The sequence below is a fragment of the Sciurus carolinensis genome, chromosome 2 (genome assembly GCF_902686445.1).
Source record: "Sciurus carolinensis chromosome 2, mSciCar1.2, whole genome shotgun sequence".
In the NCBI taxonomy this organism is placed as follows: Eukaryota; Metazoa; Chordata; class Mammalia; order Rodentia; family Sciuridae; genus Sciurus; species Sciurus carolinensis.
In genome coordinates, this window is record NC_062214.1 from 186,101,376 (window position 1) to 186,118,271 (window position 16,896).

The following is a 16,896-nucleotide window of genomic DNA, read 5'->3' on the forward strand; positions in this document are numbered from 1 at the left end:
ACAAGACCCATTTGCTTAGGGAATCCCACATCTCTTCTTCCATTACCTTCCTGTGCTATTTAGTCTAGAAACCTCCAAAATAAACTCCCACTTGACCTTGCCGTGTTTCTGGAGTCTTCTCTCCACATTCTAAGTTCTGACCCTCCATGACTGTTTGGGGGGACCTGGGGCCTTTGGCCATGGCACTGGAGTCTCCTGGCTCTGCTCCTGGGAGGCCAGGAGTGGAGAAAGGGAAGACTCCCGGGAGAGGCAGCTGCTGGGCCACGCTTCCTCTGCCTTGCTTATTCTGCATTTTTGGGTGAGCTGTTTTTGTTTAATGTAAGCAGAGCAAATCCATCCATAGCAAAATCAGAGAAAATAACTTGTTGATGTGTAAACCAGGATGTCACAAATAACCCTGTTTGTTTAATTATAGCAGGCTGAGTGCTGTGAGCCGGGGAGGGGGTAGCGGGCTGGCGCTGCCGGGAGGGGAACTCAGGATACCATTGCCGGCATCCCGGAGGCCTGCGGATGGGACCTGGAGGAGAATGTGAGTGCCTGGAGCCACGTGGATAAACTGGGGCACATATGGCGCATGAGTCAAGCTCAGCTGAGTGGGTAGACAGCTTTCGGTGCTAATGAGAGCATGCTGTGGAGTCGCTAGACAGAAAAATGAAATCATAGGTGAAAGGAGAAAAATGATATGGGGAAATAATAAGGCTGTGAATGTAGGAAAATTTTGACTTTATGAGTAATTGTTTTATGAAGAAGTTTGTTCTCCATAAAATACAGCAGGGTGGGGAGAGCAGAGAACTCTAGGTATGGTCAGGTCTCCCACCTCACCTCACCTACCATTGCCTCCCTTCCTGTCTTCATCTGTCTTGTGTTGCTATTACAAAATGCCTTATGCTGGATCATTTATAAAGTCAAGAAGTTTGTTTGGCTCATGATTCTGGTGGATGGAGGATCCAGATATCATGGCACTGGCATCCTGATGAGGAGAAACAGAAAAAATGACCTCATGCAGAAAAGGAGGACTTCACTCACTCTCCTCTCCAAATGACACGTATATATATATATATATATATGTGTGTGTGTGTGTGTGTGTGTGTGTATGTTTAGATATATGTATATATATATAAATGTTTTCTATATATGTATATATAAATATATGTTTACATATATATATATATATTTTTTTATATGTTATATATGTTTTGATGGCCACTGTCCAAGTTGCTGCTTCCTTTTCTCAGCATTTTAACACCTTTTACTTGTGTTTGTTCATCAGGGAGCAGATGTTTACCTCAGAGGTGAAACAAACAGATGTTGCTTTCAGTCACAGTCTAAACGGAAACCAAAAAATGTAAATCAAAGGCAAAATCATCAACTTTTGGGGCGCCTGACTAGGGGGACACTTTCAAGCTTGTGGGGTGACCTTTATAACAACCTGCTCTCACAAGAACTAATACACATGACCTGATTCAATCCCACAAGACGGCATTAATCGATTCATGGGAATGGAACTCTCCAATCACCTTCCACTAGGCCCACCTTGTAAAGGTTCTACCACTGTGTATGGATTTGGTTTGATGTAACAGTCCACCTTGAGTCAAAACACCATGATTACCCCAGAGTAACCGTAGTTAGTTTTCTTGCACAGTTTTCTTGCATGCTTCAAAGAGATGAACTGGAGTGTTGTGTTGAGCTTTATAGCTAGAGATGAGGCTGACTCTTTGATATTAGCTTAAGATAAACCAGGTATATTCCAGCGAGGATGAAGCTGTCTTCATTCTAACCCATATCTATGTCCCTCTTTCTGACCCAAATTGCAGGGATCCAGCTCTTCTTGTTGCTTCCCAGGACTACAGATCCATCAGGAAGTCCCCCCAACAAAGTGCACTAAATGCCATCCTAGATCTGTTTGCCCCTGTCTTTGGTCTCACATCACCTGGGAGCTGCTTCTCATGCACCAAGACTAGGTTGTCCAGGAACACACGTCGACACCACCCATACTGGGGACCAAGCTTCCAGCACATGAACCTTTGGGGACAAAACTACTTTAAAAAGCTAGAAGTGATGCAGCACAGTACTTAAGATGATGGAATTTAGATTTAGGTACACTTGGGTTCAAATTTGAGTCAGACTAAATAGCATAGGAGGGTAATGGAAGAAGAGATGTGGGATTCCCTAAGCAAATGGGTCTTGTGAAGGACACTTTGACCTGGTTAACAGAAAACTCATCGCCTCGTAGACTGCGTTGTGATGTCCACACCAGCAGGCAGGACGGCGGGGTGTTCAGGTGCACCAGCTCTACCCACATGCCACCCTGCCGGAACCCCGGCCTCCAGGGGTGCCCCATGCCCTCCACCCACACTGCAGCCAGAGGGGCTTCTGAAAGGCCTTGCAGTTCATGTCACTTCTATTTAGGTGGAGTGTTTGTCCTCAGGAGAAGTCACAAGTCTGTGGGATGGCTCTTGGGCCCACCAAGCTCTTTCCTCTGCAGCTTGGTCTCACCCACTGCCCTTGCCCTCCTGTGGGCCCTGGGAACCGGAAGTTTTGAGTTTCACAGATTTTGCACAGGCTGTTCCTTCTGCCCAGAACACACCCCCTTTGCTTGGAGATTGAGCCCTGAACTTGGCTGGATTCTTCTCCTCCCTGACAGAGCTCCAATCTGGCTGTGTCCTAACCGTCTAGGCACCATTTCCCTGACGGACAGTGCACTCCATGGGGGCTGGTACACGCCAGCTTTGCACCCCTCCGTGCACGTGCTGTCTACACACCTGGCCTATGTAGTCTTCCCGTGTTCACTGAATGAACGAATGACTCTCTTTCGTATTCAGCATCTCCTTCAGGTGACTGACCCTTTCCCAACATCTGGGTCAGAAGCAGGAATGACACTGAAGCCCAACTGGTAGCGACTCAAACGTCCATCAATAGTGGGATAGAGAAATAACTGTGGCGTACCTACAGAGTAAAAGCTGCAAAGGGAATTGAAGGTGCCCAGGAAACTTCACTTCAAAACATGGCAGTCTGGCATGCAAATTAGTTTTAATTAAAGGTCCTTGAAGATCATTAGATGCTGCTTTACCCTGATAGTCTTTTATCTGCATGAAGACCATCTTGCCAAAGAGCACAAAATGTCTTTCATCCCCATCTGGAAAGGGCATTATTTGTCAAAGAAAAGAAAACTGAGGGACATAACCACACTTGAATGGACTTTGTCACAGGTTAATGTCTGTCCCTCAAGCTCATTCAAATTCTGAAGAGAATCATTTTGTAAGCTCATTTCTGTCTCTGGGTGCATCCAATCCCCTAAATATAATTTACTACCCCTCAGAGTGGGCACATTCTCCATCTTCCTCTTCCGTATGAAAAAGTGTCTGTAATGTCTGAGCCTCATTGGGTTACAGAGTGACCACACTCCTATGATCCTCCCCTCGTACATTAAGAGATTTGTGTGGGCTGGGGATATAGCTCAGTTGGTTGAGTGCTTGCCTTGCAAGCACAAGGCCCTGGGTTCAAATCTCCAGTACCACAAAAAAAAAAAAAAAAAACAAAAACGAAATTTGTGTATCTTTTCTCTTATTAATCCAACTATTGTCAGTTTATTCTAATGAAATGTGTCCTGGCCCTACAGGATGAACTATCTATAACTACACCCCAAAATGTGGATGCATTTCACAAATAAAATGTTGAGCAAAAGATGTCAGACATCAAGGATTATAAGCTTTGGAACTCTATTTATGTAAAGTACAAAACCAGGTGTATGGTTTAGATACGAGAGGTCCCCCAAATGTTCATGTGTGAGATCATTCAAGAATGTTCAGAGGTGAAGTGATTAGTTAATGGGTTAACTGGGTGGTAACTGTAGGCAGGTAGGGTGTGGCTGGAGGAGGTAGGTCACGGGGCATGCAGTTAGGGTTTATTTTGTCCCTGGTAAACAGAATTCACTCCCTTCCCTGCCTGCACACCTCTCTCTCTCTCTCTGTCTCTCTGTCTCTCTCTCTCTGTCTCTCTCTCTCTGTCTCTCTCTCTCTCTCTCTCTCTCCTTCCTCATTGCCATGTCCTGAGCTGCTTTCCTCCACCATGCCCTTCTGTCTTGATGTTCTGCCTCACTTGGGCCCAGAGCTATGGAGTCAGCATACCATGGACTGAACCTCTGAAACTGAGATAGACTTTTCCTCCTCCAGGTTGTTCTTCTCAGGTCAGTTGGTCATAGCAACACAAAGCTGACAGAAACACCAGGTACACAATTCACAGGGTGGCTTCTGAAGGTGCTGGCCTGCTCTGCTTCTTAGTCTCTGGTTACACAGGCCTATTTAGCTATGAGAATCCATGGAACAGGAACAGGTCCCTTTTGTCTATATGTATATTATACTTCAATTAAAAGTAGATGAACGGCTAGAGACCAGAACAGAGCTGAGAGAGGAGACCTGGATTCCCACTCTCTTGAGCATGGTGGGTGCCCAGGTTTACACCCCTCCTCCCAAGATGGCGTCTTCTGAGATCTGCCTCTCCTGCCTCTGGAGGCCCCAGCTTCATGTAACTGACAGGTAGTTCAGGAGGTCCCACCTGCCCTGCCGTGAGTTCAGAGCTGCAGAGTGGACTCTGTAGGGGAGTGTGGGAAGAGGCAAGGGAGAGAAGAATCGGGCTGCAAAAAGGAGGATGAAGAATTTGGATCCCAGGAGATAATCCAGAGGGTGCGGGTGAGGAAGAACAGTGAGAAACACAGAGGAAATCAAGATCAAACTGGACGGAATGTGGTGATTGCATCTCCAGAGTCAGCGTGGCCAGGAGACGTTACAGTTTTGCATGGCAAGTCCTCTGTGTCCCCTTCCCCACACACCTCCAAAAAAGGCTGCCACATGCATACACGTGTCTTATCTGAGTGGAACTTGAGTTAGGAATCCAGGAAGAGGCTGAGCTGTGTCTGGGTCCCTTTGGCGGGAAACAGGTGAGATAGTCCTTAAACTGATCTAGAGGCACCCGATCCTTCAGGGAATTCTCACAACTCCTGGGGATGTTCTTGGACTTGCATGGAATGTAGACTGAGAACTGGAAGCAAATCTTATTTAGATCTTAAGGGGATAAGAGATCATGGCTGACACCAGGGTCATATGTTAGCACAGTTAAGTGGCCATTAAATGTCTCAACTCCCCACTTAATTATAAATCCTTCTAAGGCAGAAACTGCATATTTACCTCGGGGTTTCCCAAGAATCCCAGAGCCAGGGCTCTACAACATTCTGAGGTTAAGTTAGTACTTACACATGGGAACTTTCAGGGCACACAGTTTAATCCATAACACTTGACCTGGCACAAGGTAATCAACCTCCCATCCCTCAGTTTCTCTACCTCTAAAATTAGGGATAATCATAAGAAATAAATGGGGCAAGATGAGGGAACATCCATGCACGTATTAGGTATCGACACATAGTAGGTACTCAATAAACCCTGATTCCTGCCGTTGTGACTATTGCCAGAGACACCCAATGCTCCAGTCACTGTTCTTCTACCCCTGGTCTCTTCCTCCCTCCTTCCTCTCACCCAGAAAAGACAAAGTCGAAACAGAAGCGTTGACTCCATTCTCTAAAAGGAAGTCCGCAGGGCAGTCTGTTTGGGGGTTTTGCTTTCATACTCCTGAAACTGTGACACATTTGTGACCTGCAAAGCTGGGCCTCGCCATGAAGATAAAGGATGTGACAGCTGCGTGGAGGGTGACCGCATTTCAAGCCCCGCTCAGGACGTTGGGCACAGCTCGGTGTGAATAACTGCACCTCCCTTCTGCCTCCCTCTCCCCTCTTGTCAGCTTCGATTCACAGGCTGTGTAATTCAAGGCATTAATTTTTTCCATTCAGTGCGCTGCCAATTTCTTCTCATTTTGTTCCTGGAAATCTCTTGTGTGCGTCTTCTAAATTTAAAATAAATACACTGTACATAATTGGATGCTAACCAGACAACACTGAGCAATCACACTTTTTTCATTGATTCTGCAGATGTATTTGCCTCTAACATGAGTAGGAAAGGTCTCCGCATGTTCTGGATAAAATGTTAAATGGGACAAGTTGCCCTGGTGTTCTTCAATATCAGTACTGGCCTTTAGAATATCTCCCCAGTTATGATCTCACTGGAAATGAACAATGAAAGGTTCTTATACCAAAAATAGACATCCCCAAGTTGTTCTGGTTGCTACCATTTTGTATGACAGGATTGAGTAGCAAGAGCCCAATATCAGTCTCAAGAGGTGGAAGATCTGACTGCAGATGCACCAGGAAGAAGGTATGTGATGGCAAATAAGCACTTACAATGCAAACTTCAGGATCCTCAGTTATGCAATGAAGAGACTGGCCCAGATCACTTTTTTCTTTGACATATGCTCAGAATGATTTTAGAACAGGACGATGACATTAAATAGCATCTTCTGGAAGAGACAGAAACATACCCCTAAGAATCCATTTGCTCACTTGCAGTTCCCACCCTCTTTATACTTGGGGCGGCCATGGGACTAGCTCCAACCCATTAAATGTGAGCAGAAATGATCTGTGTCACTTCCAGTCTGGGACCATGAGAAGCCCCTGCAGAACTCACTGAAGTCTCTTCCTTGTGTCTGGCGACAAGGGGCGCCTTGCATTCTGGATGACACAGGTCCAAGACGGTGCAGCCTTTATCAGCCTGGCCCCCTGAGTGACTGGGGGGAGGAAAGTCACCGCTATGGGACGGAACATGTAGCACAAGTGAGAAATAAACTTTTAATGTGTTAAGACATGGAGATTTTTAAAAATAAATTACACTTGAGCCAGGCTGAGATCAGACTCAAAGTGAAAAACTTACTTCCTTTTATTTATTTTAAATTTTTTATAGTTTTAGATGGACACAATATCTTTATTTTTAAATTTTATTTATATGTGGTACTGAGGATCGAACTCAGTGCCTCACATATGCTAAGCAAGTGCTCTACACTGAGCTACAATTCCAGTCCCTTCCTTTAAAATTTGACCTCATTCTTCTGATTTTGTTAAGCAGAAAAATCTGTTGGTGATAATAGGTCTTTATACTTCTGTTACTCTCATAGCTTAATTTTTCAACTATGACTTTGGGCTCAGTATTTTCCAGAAGGTGACGATGACCGATGCATTAGTTAGGCTGTGTTAACAGAACACCACAGACGGGGTTGTTCAAACAACAGAAAGGTATTTCCTCATTGTTCTGGAGGCCGGAAGTTCAACATCAAGGTGTTGGCAGGGATCTTCTGAGAGGTCTTTCCTTGGCTTTGGGATGACCATGTTCTCCCTGTGTCTTTCCTCTGCAGGTCTGTGTCCCCATCTCCTCATCTAGGGAAGAGAATAATCATCTTGGATTAGGGGCTGCCTAATGACAGCATTTTAAAACTTAGTCACCTCTTTAACAGCCCTGTATCCAAATACAGTCATGTTCAGAGGTTCGGGGGATTACGGCTCCAACATATGAACACAACTCAGCCCATAACACCAGATAGAGTTCCAGGACATTATTTGTCTTCCACTTTTTTGGAGGGGTGGGTGTTATGGTTGGGATGTGAGGTATCCCCCAAAAGCTCAAGTGTGAGACAATGTGAGAGGGTTCAGAGCGGAAATGATGCGATTGTGAATGACTTAACCCAGTCAGTGAATTAATCACCTGATGGGGTTAACTGAGTGGTGAGGGGAGACGGGGTGTGGCTGGAGAAGGTGGGCTTGGGGGCGAGGCTTTGGGGTATATATTTGATTCTGGCAAGTGGTCTCTCTGCTTCCTGATCATCATGTGAGCTGCTTCCTCCTCCACACTCTTCTGCATGATGTTCAGCTTCACCTCGAGCCCTGAGGAAGGGAGCTGGCTGGCTCTGGACTGAGGTCTCTGACACTGTGAGCCCTCAAATCAACTTTTCTTTATCCAAAATTGTTCTGGTCAGATCTTTTAGTCATGGTGGCAAAAAAACCTGACTAACTCTAAAATTTATAAAGAAGTTAAAAAACTTTACACCAAAAATATAAAGTACCCAATCAAAAAATGGGCTAAGGAACTGGGCAGACACTTCACAGAAGAAGATATACAGGCGATTATCAAATATATGAAAAAGTGCTCATCATCTCTAGTAATTACAGAAATGCAAATTAAAACCACCCTAAGATTTCATCTCACTCCAATTAGAATGACTATTATCAAGAATACAAGCAATAATAGGTGTCAGCGTGGATGTGGGGAAAAAGGTACACTCATACATTGCTGGTGAAGTTGCAAATTGGTGCAGCCACTCTGGAAAGCAGTGTGGAGATTCCTCAGAAAACTTGGAATGGACCCACCTTTTGACCCAGTTATCCCCCTCCTCGGTTTATACCCAAAGGACTTAAAATCAGCATACTATAATGATGCAGCCACATCAATGTTTATAGCAGCTCAATTCACAATAGCTAGATTATGGAACCAACCTAGATGCCCTTCAGTAGATGAATGGATGAAGAAACTGTGGTGTATATACACAATGGAATATTACCCAGCTATAAAGAAGAATAAAATTATGGCATTTACAAGTAAATGGATGGAGTTGGAGAATACCATGCTATGTGAAATAAGCCAATCCCCAAAACCAAGGGCCAAATGTTTTCTCTGATAAGTGAATGATGATACATAATGGGGGGTGGGGGTTGAGAAGAATGGAAGAACGTTGGGTTGTGTAGAGAGAAATGAGGGGAGGGGAGGGATTGGGGGTAGGAAAGATAGTGAACTGAGACAGACATCGTTACCCTATGAATACACAAATGATTGTGTATGATTACACAAATGGTGTGAATCTACATCATGCACAACCATAAAAATGAAAAGTTGTACCCCATTTGTGTACAATGGATCAAAATGCAATCTGTAAAAAATAAAAAAAAATACAGTTTCTTGAAAAAGAAGTATAAAAAGTAAATAAAATCTGACTGAAGCAGTGGATGTTACCGTCTCCTTGGGCAAACCATGCTAGTTTTCCAGTTATGATTGTAATACAAAATTTTCATAAACTATAGATGTACTTAAGTGGTAGAAAGATTGACTCAAAGGAAAACATAAGAAAGAGTGGTGTACCATAAATAGTGACAGGAGATGGAAATCACTGAACTTTGGGAAACATTGCCTAGATGATTTCTAAAACCTATCCCAATTCTTACAGTAATTTTAATTTTATTCACTAATGCATTCCTTTAACTGAGTGACTATTAAGTGTCTCATTGGCATGGAGAATTAGAGAGTCAAATCAGCAGTGATCTCAGAGCAGAGAAAGAAAGCATTCAGTTCTACCTGTGATACAGGAGAGGCTTTTCAGAGGTGGTTACATTGTATTTTGGACTTCTCAGCCACATACAATATCATAAATGTGCTCTCTTCATCTTTGACTCGGTATTTCCTGAATTTTCAAATAGTATAAGATACTATGATAGATGCTGCCAAGAAGGTACAAACTTTAAGAGAGGAGAAGCTAGTTAATAGCTATTAGTAGAGAAGACCAGGCCAAAATCCAGAGTTATGTTTCCCCCAGACATGATTTTAAACACATTTGTTTCTTTCCCTTGATTAGGAACTTTACATTTTGCTAGAGTCTAGTTGTCTGATGTAAAATAAAGATTGGAAAAATTTAGTCATAATTGTGAAAAGAAATCTTCTGAAATCAAATGTAACCACAGGGAGAAAACCTTTCATGGAAGAAATTCCTCTGAGGAGAGTGTTTATTTTGGGGGTAAGTCATTAAATGTTTTTCATCATCAGGTCCTATCTTGGCCATTCCATTAAGTAAAACTAATTATTGAGCTCCTATTAAGTCTATGGATTGTTCTAGATGCTGCAGATATTAGAGGGAGCAAGACAGACAAGTTACTCTCTCATGGAGTTTGCGCTCTAGCAGGGAGATTGAAAACCTCCAAACGTGAATGAGAGGGTCAGATAGAAAGAAATGCTGTTTTAGTCCATTTTGTGCTGCTGTAATGGAATACCCAAGGCTGGGTACTTTTATAGGGAAAAGAGATTTATTTAGCTCACATTTTGGAGATGTAAGAGCATGGCGTTTCCTTGGCTCTCGTGAGGGCCTTCCGGCAGCACCACAGTATTGTGAGAGAGCATGCAAGAGAGAAAGATCACGCGGTGACACAGGAAGGAAGAGAGAGCTGACACAGCTGAACTTGCTTTTTAATAACCCATTGTCTCAAGAACTGACCCCCTCCACGACTAGTGTTAATCCCCTCTGAGGGCAGTGCCCTGTGACCGAGTTACCTTCCATCAGTCCCACGTTTCAAGTTAAAGGTTCCCCTCAGCACTGCCACAGTGGGGACCAAGCTCCCAGCACACGGAACTCTGGGGAGTCACTCACACCATATCCAAATGTTCTGACGGAAGGAAAATAGAGAGAGCAATGGCAAGGGAGGTGGCCACATTAGGTCATCAGGAAAGTCTCTGTGAGGGGCGATATTTAAGGTGAGACGCCCGCGAGGTGAGATAGTCCTTATAGATGGAATCAGTTAGGACAAGGCCATACTGGAGTCGGGAGAGATGGGTGTGGCCCACAAGGTAGGCATGTGTGTACAAGTTTGAGGAACAGAAAGCAGACCTGTTTCTGCAACCCAGTGGGTAGAGGAGAGGTCAGAGGAAAAACAGGGCCAGATCTCGCATGGGGCCTTGTGGGCCAGGAGCTGGGAGGAAGCCACTGGAAGTTTCTGAGCAGGGAATGGTGTCATCTTGTTCAGCATGATGTCTGCCCATGTGAGCACAGAGGCTAAGAGGTCCCTCTGCCTGGCTCCAGAGCTCAGCAACTCCACTGACCAGCACGAAGACTTTAGAAAACCTCACCAAGTTCAGTTTCTGCACCTTGGCATTAAATCCAGCTCAGAAGATAAGTGACAAATCTGTACAATTTCTCCATACGTTGGCAAGCTTTTTTTCTGCAAAGGGCAGGTTATTTGGTTTAACTATAATCCTTCAAGATTCGTATGTTGAAGTCCTAACCCCCGGTATTTTAGATTATGACCTTTGAAATAGAGAGCCTTGTAGATGTAATTAGTTACGACAAGGCCGTTAGTGGAGTAGGGCAGGCCCCTAATCCAATACGACTGGTGTTCTGATAAAGCACAAATCTGGTAGCACACACACACACGCCATGTGAGGATGAAGCAGGTATCAGGTGATGCTTTACAAGTCAAGGAACAACTAAGAACAGCCAGCAGCCACCAGAAGCCAGGAGAGAGGCCTGGGACAAATTCTCTTTCACAACCTCAGGAGGAACCAACCTTGATTCCAGACTTCCAGCCTCCAGAACAATGAGGCCATAGATACAGTTATTTAAGCCACAGAGTCTGTAGAACACTAATAGAGTGATTATATTCTGGTGTGGATCTGGAATGTTCCTCAAAGGCTCATGTGCTAAAGGCATGGTTCCCAATATGATGATGTTCAGAGGTTGGGATTTTGGGAACTGACTGGATCATGATGGCTCTGATCTCATCAGTGAATCAATTCATTGATGGAAATAATTTGATGGCATTATTGGCAGTTGGTAGACATGGTAGGAGGTAGGGCCTGGTTGAGGGAGTGAGTCCTTGGGGACATGCCCTTCCTTTCTTTCTCATTCTCTCTTTAACTGCTGCCATGAGCTAAGCAGCTCCACACACCCTTCTGCCATAACATCCTAGCTCACCTCAGGCCCAGAAACAATGCATTCAGCTGACCATGAACTGAAATCTTTGAAACTGTGAGCCAAAATAAATCTTTCCTCCTTTAAATTGCTTTCCTCAGGTATTTTGTCATAGCAACAAAAAACTAATGTTGATTCTTAGCAAATATTTTATGCTGAGCTGGTTAGATGATGTCCATCATTGTTGAACCAACACAGTCTTAGACAAAACACAATCAAATGAATCTAACCATGTTCCAGTGAAATGGTTTGTGAATACAGATGGTGGGCAGGCTGGACTTGGCCTGTGTGTCATTGTTAACCTCTGTCCTCCAGAGATGCCCACCTCATTTTACCCACCAAAATCTCGGTTGTTTGATTTTACATGTCCTTCTCCGTGCAGATCTTTGCCTTTGTTTGGAATTTGGTAACAATGATAAGACCTCACATTTACAGAGCACTTGATCTGTACCAGGCACTGTGTTGAAGACTTTATGTGAATTCCTTACTTATATACCCAAGAACCCAAAATGGTGTAAAAATTACTGTTTTCAACTCCATTTTATAGGTGAGAAACCTGAACACATGCAAGTTAACTGAGCTGCCCAAAGTCACACAACTTGCACCTTGCAGAATTTGACAGTGGCTGTCTATTATTTCAGCAAAACACAGAACAACAGAAGAGCATAGAAGCTACTTTCCAATGCTTCCAAAGAACATCAGACATTCTCTTTCCTCCATACTAGTCTTCTAGTCTTTGACTTTTTTTCTTTTTCCAGCATAAAAGGATGTTTAATTTTCACCTCCGACTAAGATATGCATTCCTTTCCTCCCCAGACAATAGTCAGCTCTTGAAAATGATTTTGGAAAATTGTTCATTCATCTTATTTTTAATCATTGGCGGAATTACTCCTTCTCTCTTATGAACCTTCTTTAAAAATGCAACACTATGGCTTTAAAATCCTTCCGGCCGTGTTCTTTTTGCAGGGATGATGGAGCCCTGTGAGTAAACTTCAGAGGTTTGCTAAGAGCGGCTGATGATCTGTGAAGAGTGGTCAGGTGCTGCTCTTTCACTTCTTTGGCTTCACTTACTCACCTGTTTCTCTCCATTCCGACTGGCACTGTTCCAGACCAGGCCTCTTCATTTCATGGCTGGATTGTTGCAACAGTTGGTCCCTATGACTCTGAGCTATTTTATTTCCGAATTCTGCTGTGGGCTACTATCAGATCCATCTTCCTAAAACACTTCTTCTATCATATCATTCCCCTGCCAGAGAACCTTCGATGGCTCCCCATGGCCTTCCAAATCAGATTTCTTGGTCTGGCCTCCACCCTCACAAAAATGGCTTTTTAGATTTATGTGAGTAAATAGGAAATTTCATTCAAGGCAAATGTGTTTCAAGTTCCAGCAGAGCACCTCTGATTTGTGTAAAATATTCCTCAAGCTGAAAATGTCATCATCACCCATAAGAATTCATGAAATTGGAGAACCAAACAGAATTAATAGTATATAAAAACAAGCAGTTCCACCACACCTACCGATCAGTGATGAAATGAAGGACCCAAAGGTCTTTCCTACCAGGGGAGGAAAAAAGAAAATTGAACCCAAATTTCAATCCCCAAAAAGGACATATTCTACCCAGTTGAAATGTTGCCTTTGTGTATGGGTGAGCCAGAAAGCACTGAATCCATTTTTCAAATCTATGTTCTATTAATCCTGCTAATACAGCTGCTATAACAAATAGGCCTCCAGATTTCCTTTGTTCCACCTGATAGTTTATTTCTTGCTCGCATAACAATGAATGGGTGTTCTAAGGTGGGTGTTCTTGGTTGGTGGATAGCTTTCTTTAACATGGTCACTCAGGTACCAGCCTCCTCTCTATGGCTTCATCATAAGAAGAATTTGTTATGGACAGTGTCATTTACAAGTGGGAGAAAAATTGGAAATACAGATATGGAAAAATAGTGTATTTTAAAAATCATTTGTAAGCTCTTATAACAGTCAGCAAGTGACAAGTCAAGGCAGTGTAGCAAACACCCTGTTTTCATTAGCTCTTCCTCACTGTGACTAAAACACCTGACAGTAATAACTCAGAGGGAGAAAAGTTTATTTGGGGTTCATGGTCAGAGGTCTCAGTCCATAGATGACTGACTCCATTGCTCTAGGCCTGAGGGTGAGGAAGCACACTGTGGGAGAAGGGCATAGTAGGGGAAAGCTGGTCAGCTCATGGCAGGGTCAGGAAACAGAGAGAAAGAGAGAGTGAGGCCAGAGGGAAGTGCAACTTTCCAGGGCATGCCTCCACTGGCCCACCTCCTCCCGTCAAATCCCACCACTCATGGTTACCATCCAGTCCATTCAAACTAGGATGGACCAATCAGGTTATAGCTCTCATAATCTAATCATTTTACCTCCCAATGTTCCGGCATCACCAGGAGCTTCTGGGGACACCTTAGATCCAAACCGTAACCTTCCACCACTTGCCCCAAGAGCTCATGTCCACCTCATGATGAAAACACATTTAGTTCATCTCCAAGAGTCCCAAGGTCTTAATAGTTCCAACATTATGCAAAAGCCCAAGTTCAAAGTCTCCTCAGAGACTCACATTTCATAACTCTGAGCCTCTGTAAAAATCAAAAGCAAGTTATGGATATTCAATATATAGTGGCAAAGTATAAAGCTCTCACTCCAAAAGGGAGAGATAGGGGCATAGAAAGAACAGAGCCCAGACTGAAACCCAGCTGGGCAAACTGGTCCTGCAACTCTGCCTATAACTCTATAAATATTTAGGGCACGTGGCAGGGTGATGTGCTCTCCAAAGGCCTTGGGCATCTCCACCCCTTTGGCCTTTCCAGCTGCAGTGCACTTGGGCTCTCTTTTAACTTGACCACCTCCACAGCCAAGAGCTTTTCTCAGCAGACAGTGCATATAACTGGCATCTCTTAACTCCCAGGGTCTCCATTCCAGCTCTGGCTTTTTCTTCACAGTTCCCACATCACCCTCTCATGGGCAGCCTGCAGGGGTTATGACCCTGCTATGCTTTACCTGGCCTCATAGGCCTTCTGAAATTTTGGTGAAAGTCTCCATGACCCCTAAGTCCAACATCCTGCATTCTTGCAGAACCATCACTACAAGAATGATGCCAACATCTGCTGCCAGCTCACACAATATCTGGGCCACCTGGAGTTATAGTTGCAGCAATCTCTGAGTGCCTGCATAGCTCAGCATGGTGAAACAACTTCCAAGGCCCCCCTGTGGGAGCAGGACACCCCCATGAACTCTTCTCAAAGGAATTTTCTCTTCTGTATCTTGGAGCCTATAGTGGTTTTGGTCTTACAAATTCCTGAGATGCCGTCAAGGTTCTTATCATCTCTTTAGATGCTATGATCTCTTGAACGAGCACAACTTCCTTGGCCCCAACATTACATGCACTTTTCTGATCAAACTGTGAGTTGTTAAAATACTTTAACTCTACTTTTTGCTCACAATTCTCACAGTAAACCTGACTAAAATATGTCAGTAATACCCATGCCACTGATAAATATTGTGCTGCCCTGTAATTTCCTCCACCAGATTAATAAGTACAGTAGTTTTAAATTTAGCCTCACAGAAAGTCTCAGGACATGGACAAAATGCAGACAACTTCTTTTCCAGAATGTTGTACGAATGGCCTCCCGTCCAATTCCCAACAGAGTCCTCCTCTAAAAACTCACGAGCCCAATCTTCACTGTTTGCAGTTCTACTGGCATTCTGGTCTTCTGAGCTCCCACCAGAATAGCCCATTAATTTCTACTTACAATACTCTAAAGTTTTTCCAGTTTGCATTTCTAACATTTTCAAAATTCTCCCTGCCAACCAGCTCCAAGTTCACATTAGTCACAGCCATGACAGTACTTCTAGGTACCGATTTCTGTTTTAGCTAACTTTTCATCTCTGTGACCAAAACACCCAACAAGAACAACTTAGAAGAGGAAGAGTTTATTTGGTGCTCATGATTTCAGAGGTCTTAGCCCATAGATGGCTTACTCCATTGCTCTGGCCCCAAGGTGAGGTACCACATCATAGGAAAAGGGTCAAGCTCAGTTATGGCAGGGTCAGGAAACAGAGAGTATGGGGCAGAGAGCCACAAGAAGAACAACCATTCCAGGACACACCCCCAGGGTCCCACTTCCTGTAGCATCACCCCATCTGCCTGCAGTGACCACCCAGTCAATCTATTCAAAGTAGGATGACCAATTAGGCTACAGCTCTCATAATCTAATCATTTCACCTCTGAATATTCCTGTATTAATAGGAGCTTTTCGGGGACATCTCTTATCCAAACCATAACATACCAGCCTCCATTTTAGTGACTTGTAACAACAAAACAACAAATGTTTATCTCACATTCAGAGAGGAGTGAGTTGTCACTGGTGGCTTGGCTTTAGGCTTCTGGAGATCTTGGCCATATTCCCACCATACATATCTTTTTCAAGAATCAGGTTAAAACATCAGCCTAAACCTTGGACAGGTTCTTCTCATGGTGCTATACAGGAGAGTGAATAGTCAAACCAATTCCTATATGTACAGATAAAACCTCTGGCATTCACATTCTTATTAATCAGAGCAATGTGTCCATGTGACACATGTGTCCATGTGACAGTAATGCTCCATCTTCTTAGTGAACCTTGGCAACAATGCATAGGGATAGAAAAAAATTTTTTAACGGGACAATCTACCACATCCCTGTCCCAGTTTTGTGCTCCATATATGTTTAAATGTTGTGTGTTTATGTGTATGCCTGACCAGTCACAGGCAGAACACTTAAAGTTAGAGAGATCCTGAGGGTCATTGTCAATTTAGTTTAAGATTCTTTTATATTTTATCAATTGCTGCAGCAACTTACAAAAAATGCAAAAGACTCTTTCAATCTTAACAGTGTGGGAACCCAGCTCAAGCTTTATTTGTAGCTCCTCTCAAAAATAAATGAATTATGACTCATTAATAAGTGTTACAAGAATAACAAATACTACCAAGCCCAAGTCCTTCCAGAAAACACACACACACATAAGAGCACTTCATCATCACTCAGACTGGTTCTGGTGCTTAACAAGTCTCAGGGACGAGATGTCCTTTCATCTCTCAGCAGTTTAAGTCTTTTTCAGTAGACACAGAAAACAACAGGTCGTCCCTACCATGAACGTTTCCTTCAAACCACCTTTATGTTCCTCCTGAATGACAGGAACAACAACCAAGTACTTAAAAGTCTCTCTCTCTCTCTC